The sequence below is a fragment of the Lathyrus oleraceus genome, chromosome 4 (assembly GCF_024323335.1).
Source record: "Lathyrus oleraceus cultivar Zhongwan6 chromosome 4, CAAS_Psat_ZW6_1.0, whole genome shotgun sequence".
In the NCBI taxonomy this organism is placed as follows: Eukaryota; Viridiplantae; Streptophyta; class Magnoliopsida; order Fabales; family Fabaceae; genus Lathyrus; species Lathyrus oleraceus.
In genome coordinates this window covers 407,911,660-407,921,522 of record NC_066582.1, presented here as the reverse complement: position 1 = coordinate 407,921,522, position 9,863 = coordinate 407,911,660, and the positions used below count along the sequence as shown (strand labels likewise).

The 9,863-nt window shown below is 37.7% G+C and overlaps 1 non-coding gene across 1 annotated transcript; it reads right to left on the bottom strand.

The window, feature by feature from the left end:
• Positions 1-5,278: 5,278 nt before the first annotated feature.
• LOC127077347 (small nucleolar RNA R71) lies at positions 5,279-5,385 on the bottom strand. The gene has a single exon (XR_007787179.1). It is a non-coding gene; the product is annotated as a small nucleolar RNA R71 (small nucleolar RNA).
• Positions 5,386-9,863: the final 4,478 nt, after the last annotated feature.

Below are 9,863 nucleotides of genomic sequence, written 5' to 3'. Positions count from 1 at the left end.
TCTTTTTAGTCGTAAGACTTGTAGGTCATTCAAGTCATCCATTGATGATTGAACTGGACTGATTTGTGGTTGTAATTTGTCACTCTAAAGCTGTTAAGCAAGAGTGTGTGTCTTCTTGATCAAAGCTGTGAAGCAAGATCAAGAGTGTGTCTTCTTGATCAAAGCTTTGAAGCAAGATCAAGAGTGTGTCTTCTTGATTGAAACTGTGAAGTAAAATCAAGAGTGTGTAATTGAAAAGTATTTTCTTTTCACAAGGGATTGTTGTTTAAAATCACTGGTGTGTGATTGTAAGGGAAGTGAGTGGGTTCTCATATCTAAGAGTGCTTAGGTAGAAGTTGCACGGGTAAAGATTAGGTGAGAAAGACTGTAACTTGTTGAAGTGTACGGATAGTCTTTGAACTAATTCTATTTTAGTGAATTTCCTTCCTGGCTTGGTAGCCCCAGGACGTAGGTGAGTTGCACCGAACTGGGTTAACAATTGCTTGTGTTATTTGCTTTACCATTATTTATTTTTTATCCATTGTGTGTTAACAGATATTAGTGTCGTAACATTATCTTCGACATCTTATATCTGATACCAGAATTTCACGTTGCAATGGTGTGAGTTTTATTAGGAAAAACAACCTGACGTTGAATCAAGTACCTTTTGTTTATTTTGAAATACTTTGTTTATCGTTTTGTATTTTATCTTTGATTATTAACATGCATGGTGAACTAACTAGAAAGCAATAAAGCTAAGCTATTACATGACTAGGGGGAGGGGGAACATTTGACCCATAATGGGGGGATGTAAGCAATTACAACATAAGGGAATGAAAAGAAAATACAAGTTACAAACTATTAAACTATGTACCATGCCTAAAGCATACAAGTGGCATGGTACTTCAAACAATACAAAGCTATTGAATAAAAAATGAAATGGTTGGGAACATGGATAGCTAAGAGTGAGCTTTCTTCTCCAAGTCAACTTGTGGACACAAAGTAACAAACGAATTAGCATGAAATAAAATCGAATGAATGAAAATGATGCAACAATATGTGAGTACATACAAAAGTTAGAATCGATTCAAAAAGTAATGGATTAATCAATGAAAAGTAATCAAGATCTATCCTATGATCATGGCAAATGAAATTAGACATACTAAATATTCATCACCTAAATTGAAATGGGATTTTCAATTTATAATATGATCATAAACCAAAGAAACGATTAAATGGACAATTAAAGTGACCATTAATTCTAAAAGTCTAAATCTATCTAAACATGAATTAAAATCGAAATTAATCAAATTGAAGATTCCCAATCCAAATTCAAGAATCGAATCTAATGACTATGATTATACAAATCAAATTAGAGTGGGAATTTACCTAGGAATCGAATCATGATAAAAATCAACATTTACCATTAAAATTCTACACAAAATCCACAAAAAGAAATATCAAAATCTATTACCTAAGATTCTAATCAAGAAAAGGTTAATCAAATGCATATTAATTCTGGAAAATTAGGAACTAATTCTAATAATAATAAAAATGATTAAACCTAATTTCAAATCATTCTAACTAAATTTATCTTTAATCTAACTAAAATGTCTTAATTTCTAATGTCTAGAATCTAAAATCAAGAAAGTCACCTAATTCTAATCAAGAACAAGAATTAATCAGCAAGATTAGTAAAACCAAAAATGAAATTAAAACTAATTAATCGAGGGTTAATCATATGTTTTCAAGATAATTAAGGAAATGCACATGAACAAATGGGCCTGGGGTTATAAAGAAACAGATGGGCGGTATGCCAAGAACAGACGCTTGGGCTAAAATTCGTTTGGGCAAAAGGGCCCAGTTTCTTTTAACCCAAAATCGGCTTTCATCAAGGACACCCAGATTCCAAGCCGAATCTCACCCTCCCAGAACCATGAACACGCTTTTTCCTCCTCACACCAAATATTGACGGCATCAGCGCGACCTTGAAGCGATTCCGGCACACCCGTCACGAACCTAACCTCCGAAAGCGAATCAACACAAACACGGGGATACAACGCCAAATCGAATTTCCCTTGGAATTTGGAGAAAGAACACACTCACGGATGGGAGAAATCGAAGGGAGAAAGCTTACCGGACAGCGTTTCGGCATCCAAAATTCGGGTTCGGGTCTATCTTCTCTGTCGAGGGATTTGCTTCTTCTGATCTCGTGCTTGAAATGGTTCAATTGAGGTAGAATCACAAATCGCGTATCGCCACGTGGATTGTTATTGGTTTTTCGATTTTCCGTGATGATGAAGAGTGAAGTGTTGGTTCGTGTGTTCCTCAAGGTATGCGTTGGTTCTACGTTGCGATGAAGAAAGAAGACTTCGCTCGAATGGTGAGTTTTTCTTCTTCCTTCTACGCTTCTTATTCGCTTCTGTTTCTTTCTGTTTCGTTTTTCGGGTGTTCTTCTCTGTTGTGTGTGGTATTTTCGTCGATGAAGTTTGTTATGGGGTTATGGCGAAGTTCCTTCAGATGGTTTCAGGGAACATTTTTGGTTGTGAAGAAATCTCTGCGGAGAAGGTAAGGAAGATGGTCCATATGGGTGAAGAAGATGAAAAAATGAGTGTCTCGGTGGATTGAAAACCCGAAAGGGCGGTCCAGGAAAAAATTAGAGACATGAAAAAATGAATATATATCCCGCTAGATTGAGTACCTCACCCTGGGGCAATCTAGGAAAAAATTAGGGATTTGACAAGTAACTGCATCCTGACAAGACTTTGTTCTTCAACTGTCATCTGTCAAAGATTCTCGCTCAGTCATCGTCAACTGAAGCTTCAAATACATTGGATTCGGAGTTGGTGGAGAAATGGTCATTATGTTCAATGTAGCATTTTTCCAATATATATCACCAATTTCAAATTTGTAAAGATCCATGGAGTCTCGCCATTTGCGGATGATAACATGAAATAATATCACATTTTTGGACTCGATTTAATTAAATTATATTATTATTTGTTTCAATTTATTTCATATTATTCGATATTACGTGGTATTTTCCCTTCTATTTGTCTCAGGTAACTTATTTGAAGCATAAGTGAAAAAGGAAGAAAAGGGGGGTGAAAAAGAGGATGAAAGCAAATTCCACTAAAGCCCAGCCCACAATTACAAGCCAGGAGCGCTGAAGTTGTGACGACCGCCACATAAGGTGTGACGAGCGTCACGCCCTGCTACTTTGTGTTACGAGCGTAACACATGGTGTAACGAACGTCACACCCCACTCCTATATTTTTGGCTTTTGACGCGTAACAGAGGCACGTTGAAGCTATTCTTCCGCTTGACTCGTTGAAACGTGAAGCTTACTTACTGAAGGCATTTTGGGAAAACGGTTACAAAGGGGACGAATATAAATAGAACCAAAGATCCAACCCTGAAGCTCTCGCTTCCCTTTCCGCCGTGCAAGCATTTACAACACTAATTTTCTACAGCTTTCTATTATTAGCAATTTTTATTTCCTTTTCTTTTCCAGTCAATTTTCAGAGCACTTAATTAATTTTTCACACAATAGTTTCTACACCGGAAACTATTGTGTATCTTTTACTGGATCTAACCTTACGTTAGATCATAGTATTTTTATCCCTTTGCTTTTATTTTCCTGTCCGATTGAAGAGTGCAAGAACAAATCCAACCGGTCTGTGGTGGAGTGTTCAAGATTCCTATTAATTATTCAGGTTCTTTAATTTATTATTTTAATTTATATATGCTCTGCATTGCTGTTTATTCATATTGTTTGCCTGATTTGGTTTTATTTAAGCATGATAATTGTTTAGACCTGTTTAGCATGTCCGGCTAATTAATTTAGATATCGGTATGTAAAGTAAGCAGAATGAAGGAATCAAAACTAAGTTGGTATAATTGTATTTAAAAATAAAGTCACTCTTTTTTATGGTCTCAATTTACAGAGTTAATACCAAGGTTTTTGTACGAAAGTAAAAGACATAAAGAAGTTAAAATCAATAGAACGACGGTTTGAGTTTTTAACTGGACAGTGTAAATTGGACATTAATTCTAAATCAGGGCGAAAGCAATTTTTAGAGTTAATTAAATTCTAATCTTTTTCAAAAAGTATTTTTAAAGGTTAAATGTGAGGATGAGAGTTAAGCATTTAAGTTTAATTATATAATCTAAGTCAATAGAGCGAGAGTTTGAGACGAGGGTGTTTAAACGGTTATTATTTTAATGAAAAAAGTTTCTATAGATTCTGTTGTTTTCAAAAGGTGATTTTGGACTTAACTAATAAGTGACAGTTACGTTAATATAAAGTCATAGTCTATTCAACAGAGCGAGAGTTTGAGATAAGACTTTTAATCAATAGTGTCTACTGAAAAGATTTATTTTAAAACCAAGAAACCAACGAAGATTTGATTCCCTAATTACGACGAACTACATACCGATATCCGCTTAATTGATATTTAAATTAGATCCAATTTTAGTTTTACTTCTCCCCCAAATCATCAAAGTATCATCCGCCTTAGCTTTACGAAGTAACCTTAGAAAACGGTATATCGATTCATAAGTCCCTGTGGGATCGATATCTTTTAAAACTACGCAATAAGACTGTGCACTTGCAGTTAGTACCCCAATAGACTTATAAAGTCGCGATCAAGTTTTTGGCGCCGTTGCCGGGGACTTTTATTTAGTCGATATCGTAACCCTTCTGTTACGCTGTAGAGACTAAGGCAATTTTTATTTCTTTCTTTCGTTGATTTGTATGCCACACACTCGCTCACAAGGCGAGCCGTTTTACTTACGAATCAACGACGTTGAACTATATCTCCGAGTCTTACGACGAATTCGGGAATATCGTGCTGCAAACAATCTCCCTCCTATCGAAGTGCCCGACCTCAAAAATCTTCTTCCTTCGTCGATACCTGAGACGGCAGAACCAGCTCGTGCTCTTCGAGATTACGCCGCTCCATCGCAAGATTAGCCGCATTCGAGTATTGCTCCACCCGCAATCGAAGCAAACAACTTCGAACTTAAACCTTCGCTGTTACAGGCAGTGCAACAGAATCAATTCTCTGGAAATCCTACCGAGGATCCAAACCTTCATTTATCCGTATTTGTTCAATACGTTGATACTGTTAAAGCTAATGGTGTCACTTCAAAGGCAATTCGACTTCGTCTTTTTCCTTTCTCGTTAAGAGATAAAGCTAGAAGATGGCTTCAGTCTCTTCCTTTCAACTCAGTCACCGCATGGAATGAGTTGAAGAAAGTCTTTCTTGCCCGATATTTTCCTCCAAGCAAAACAGCTATGTTGAGAGCCCAGATAAATGGAATTAAACAGAAAGATAACGAGTTTCTTTTCGAAGCATGGGAAAGATACAAAGACATGATGAGGCTTTGTCCACACCATGGTTTAGAGGACTGGTTAGTAATTCATACCTTCTATAATGGTCGCTTATACAACACAAGGTTAACAATAGACGCTGCCGCAGGTGGTGCGCTTATGGATAAACCTTATGCCAATGCTTATCAACTTATCGAGAGCATGGCCCAAAACCATTATCAGTGGGGAAGCGACCGAACAATGGTAGAAAAACCTCAAACGAAAAGTGGCATGTACGAGATAAGTAGCCTTAATCATGTTAATGCAAAAGTGGATGCTCTGGCCCAGAAAATTGAAAGTTTAAATGTATCACCTCCAGCCACCGTGGTTGCCGCAACTCAAAATTGCGAAGTCTGTGGAATCCAAGGTCACACTCCTGCAGATTGTCAACTTCTAACAGGAATCCAAGCAGAGCAAGTGAATTATGCTCAAGGAAATCCCTACTCGCATACCTATAACTCGAACTGGAAGAACCATCCTAATTTTTCATATAAGAGCAATAATGCTTTATACGCACCAGGTCAATCTCCCAGTCAAGCCCCAGCTATACCCCCTGGATATCAAAAGCCGACCCCATCTACACCTAACAATAATGTTCCTAGAAAATCCAACTTGGAAATCATGATGGAGAACTTCATAGCTTCTCAACAGCAAACCAATAAAGATTTCTTAAACCAGAATGTACACACTAGCGAACAAATTAAACAACTAGCAAGTAAAGTAGATGCCCTGGCTACCCATAACAAAATGCTGGAAACACAAATATCACAAGTAACTCAACAACAAGCGCCTACTGCTTCCCCAACTGGTACATTTCCTGGACAGCCCCAACCTAACCCGAAAAGCCACGCTCATGCAATCATATTGAGAAGTGGAACAGAGGTAGAAGGACCGTCTGATCCAAGAATTGAAAACCAAAACTCTAAAAAGTCAACTGAGGAAGAAAATAAACCTAAGGAAAAGGAAGGGAGTAATAAGGAAACCGTAGAAAAGAAAGAACCTTATGTACCTCCACCACCTTATAAACCACCTATCCCTTACCCTCAAAGGCTTATTAAAACCAAAGATACAGGTCAATTTAAAAAATTTGTTGACTTACTGAAACAATTAAACGTCACAATTCCTTTTACAGAAGCTATTACGCAGATGCCCTCATATGCTAAATTCTTAAAAGAAATTCTTTCTAATAAAAGGAAACTTGAAGATAGCGAAACCGTTACACTCACTGCTGAATGCAGCGCTATAATCCAGAATATGCCTCCTAAACTTAAAGATCCTGGTAGTTTCTCTATACCCTGTCACATAGAAAAATTTGTCATAGACAAAGCTCTATGCGATTTAGGAGCAGGTATCAGTGTTATGCCTTTATCCATATGCAAGAAACTGGAAATGGGAGAATTAAGACCAACTAAAATGTCTGTGCAATTAGCAGATCGTTCCGTTAGATATCCTGTAGGAATTCTTGAAAACGTTCCCGTGCGCATAGGCCAATTCTACATTCCAACCGATTTCATAATTATGGACATAAGAGAAGATGAAGTTACACCCATTATATTGGGAAGACCATTCTTAGCAACCGCCGGTGCGATCATAGACGTAAAACGAGGACGACTCACTTTCGAAGTAGGAGAAGAGAAAATTGAGTTCATTCTTTCCCAATTTTTGAAAGCACCTGCAATAGATGACACATGTTACTTCATGGATATCATCGATGAATGCATAAAAGAAACAGAGTTAGAAAATGACAAATTGTCTGACTATCGTGTAGAAGACAGACTTAACCAATGTTTAGCAATGACATCGGATCCTACGAAATGCCTTAAGAAACCAAACCTCGACCTGAAAACACTTCCCAAAAATCTGAGATATGAATTCCTAGACTTAGAACTTGAAGGACCAGTGATAGTTAATGCAGACCTAGGAAAACTCGAAACCGAAAAACTCCTACATATCTTAAGAAAATATCCAACCGCACTAGGATACGACATCACCGATCTTAAAGGAATAAGTCCTTCTATTTGTATGCACCGCATCATGCTAGAAGAAGACTGTAAAACTTCTAGGGAACATCAGAGGAGACTAAACCCGATCCTGAGTGAGGTAGTGAAAAAGGAAGTAACAAAGTTATTAGAGGCAAGTATCATATATCCTATATATGATAGCAAATGGGTTAGTCCTGTACACGTAGTACCAAAGAAAGGAGGTATAACAGTTATTGAAAATGAAAAAGGAGAAACTATAACCAAACGAATCGAATCGGGATGGAGAATGTGCATTGACTATAGGAAACTAAACAAAGCAACCCGAAAAGATCATTTCCCTTTACCATTCATTGACCAGATGTTAGAACGATTAGCAAAACATTCTCATTTATGCTATCTAGACGGGTACTCAGGCTTCTTTCAAATACCAATTCATCCTGATGACCAAGAAAAGACAACATTCACATGTCCTTTTGGTACCTTCGCTTATCGACGAATGCCGTTCGGCTTGTGCAATGCTCCTGCAACCTTCCAAAGGTGCATGATGGCAATATTCGCCGATTTTCTCGAAAACATCATGGAAGTATTTATGGATGATTTTTCCGTATGCGGACAAAGCTTTGAAGAATATCTTGAAAACCTAGAAAGAGTTCTAGAACGATGTATAAAAGTAAACCTAGTACTTAATTGGGAAAAATGTCACTTTATGGTACAAGAAGGAATTGTTTTAGGACACATCATATCAAATAGAGGAATTGAAGTAGACAAAGCCAAAATAGAAGTAATCGAAAACCTTCAACCTCCGAAAACTGTGAGAGAAGTACGAAGCTTCTTAGGACATGCCGGTTTTTACCGACGATTCATTAAAGATTTCTCTAAAATAACTAAACCTTTAACCGGATTATTGATGAAAGATGCTGAATTCATCTTCGACAATAAATGTTTAGAAGCATTTCAAACGCTTAAACAAGCATTGATCTCCGCGCCCATAATGCAGGCTCTGGATTGGAATGAACCATTCGAAATAATGTGTGACGCAAGTGACTACGCCGTAGGCGCTGTTTTAGGACAACGAAAGGATAAAAAGCTTCACGTCATATATTACGCAAGTAGAACCCTAGACGAAGCACAAATGAATTACGCCACGACCGAGAAAGAACTTTTAGCAGTGGTGTTTGCACTAGATAAATTTGGTTCTTACTTGGTCGGAGCTAAAATAATCGTTTACACTGACCACGCCGCCATTAAGTACCTCTTAACAAAAAAAGACGCTAAACCTAGACTCCTAAGGTGGATTTTGTGGCTACAAGAATTTGATTTGGAAATCAAAGATAAGAAAGGAACTGAAAACGTAGTAGCAGATCACCTCTCTAGACTTGAAAACCTGGAACCGGAAAGAACATCGATCAACGATGATTTCTCGTACGATAAACTTATAGCTACTTTGGAAGAAAATAAAGCTGATAAACATGTAGAGACCACCTTAGCTATATGTGTTACACCATGGTACGCTGATCTCGTCAATTATTTAGCTGCCGGAATAGTTCCACCTAATTTATCTTACCAACAAAAGAAATGATTCTTCCATGACATAAAACATTATTACTGGGATGACCCTTTACTTTTCAAAAGAGGCCCCGATGGTATCTTCCGTCGGTGTATACCTGAAGAAGAGATAGAAAATATAATCCAACACTGTCACTCCGCTCCTTATGGTGGACATGCAAGTACATCCAAGACCTGCTCTAAAATCCTACAAGCCGGTCTTTATTGGCCAAACATATGGAAGGATGTGCATGCGGCTATCAAGAAATGTGATAGATGTCAACGCACAGGAAACATATCTAGACGTGACGAGATGCCACAAAAGGGCATTTTGGAAGTAGAGATTTTTGACGTGTGGGGAATAGATTTCATGGGACCTTTTCCACCTTCTTTCGGTAACAAGTACATACTCGTAGCGGTTGACTACGTATCAAAATGGATTGAAGCTATAGCTTCTCCAACAAACGACGCACGAGTAGTAACTAGACTCTTTAAGAATATAATTTTCCCAAGATTTGGTGTCCCAAGAGTAGTAGTCTTTGATGGTGGATCGCATTTCATATCTAAGGTACTCGAAAAACTACTGTTTAAGTATGGTGTAAGACATAGAGTAGCGACACCTTACCATCCTCAAACCAGTGGACAAGTGGAAGTGTCTAACAGAGAAATTAAACAAATATTAGAAAAAACAGTCGCCACCTCAAGGAAAGACTGGTCATCAAAACTATCCGAAGCTTTATGGGCATATCGAACCGCTTACAAAACTCCCATAGGGACAACCCCATTTAAGCTTATTTATGGAAAATCTTGCCACCTCCCGGTAGAATTAGAACATAAGGCCTACTGGGCTATTAAAAATCAAAATTTAAACTATAAGGCCGCTGGTGAAAAGTGAATTCTTGACATAAACGAATTAGAGGAACTTCGACAAGACGCCTACGAAAATGCCAGAATCTACAAAGAAAGAACGAAAAAATGGCATG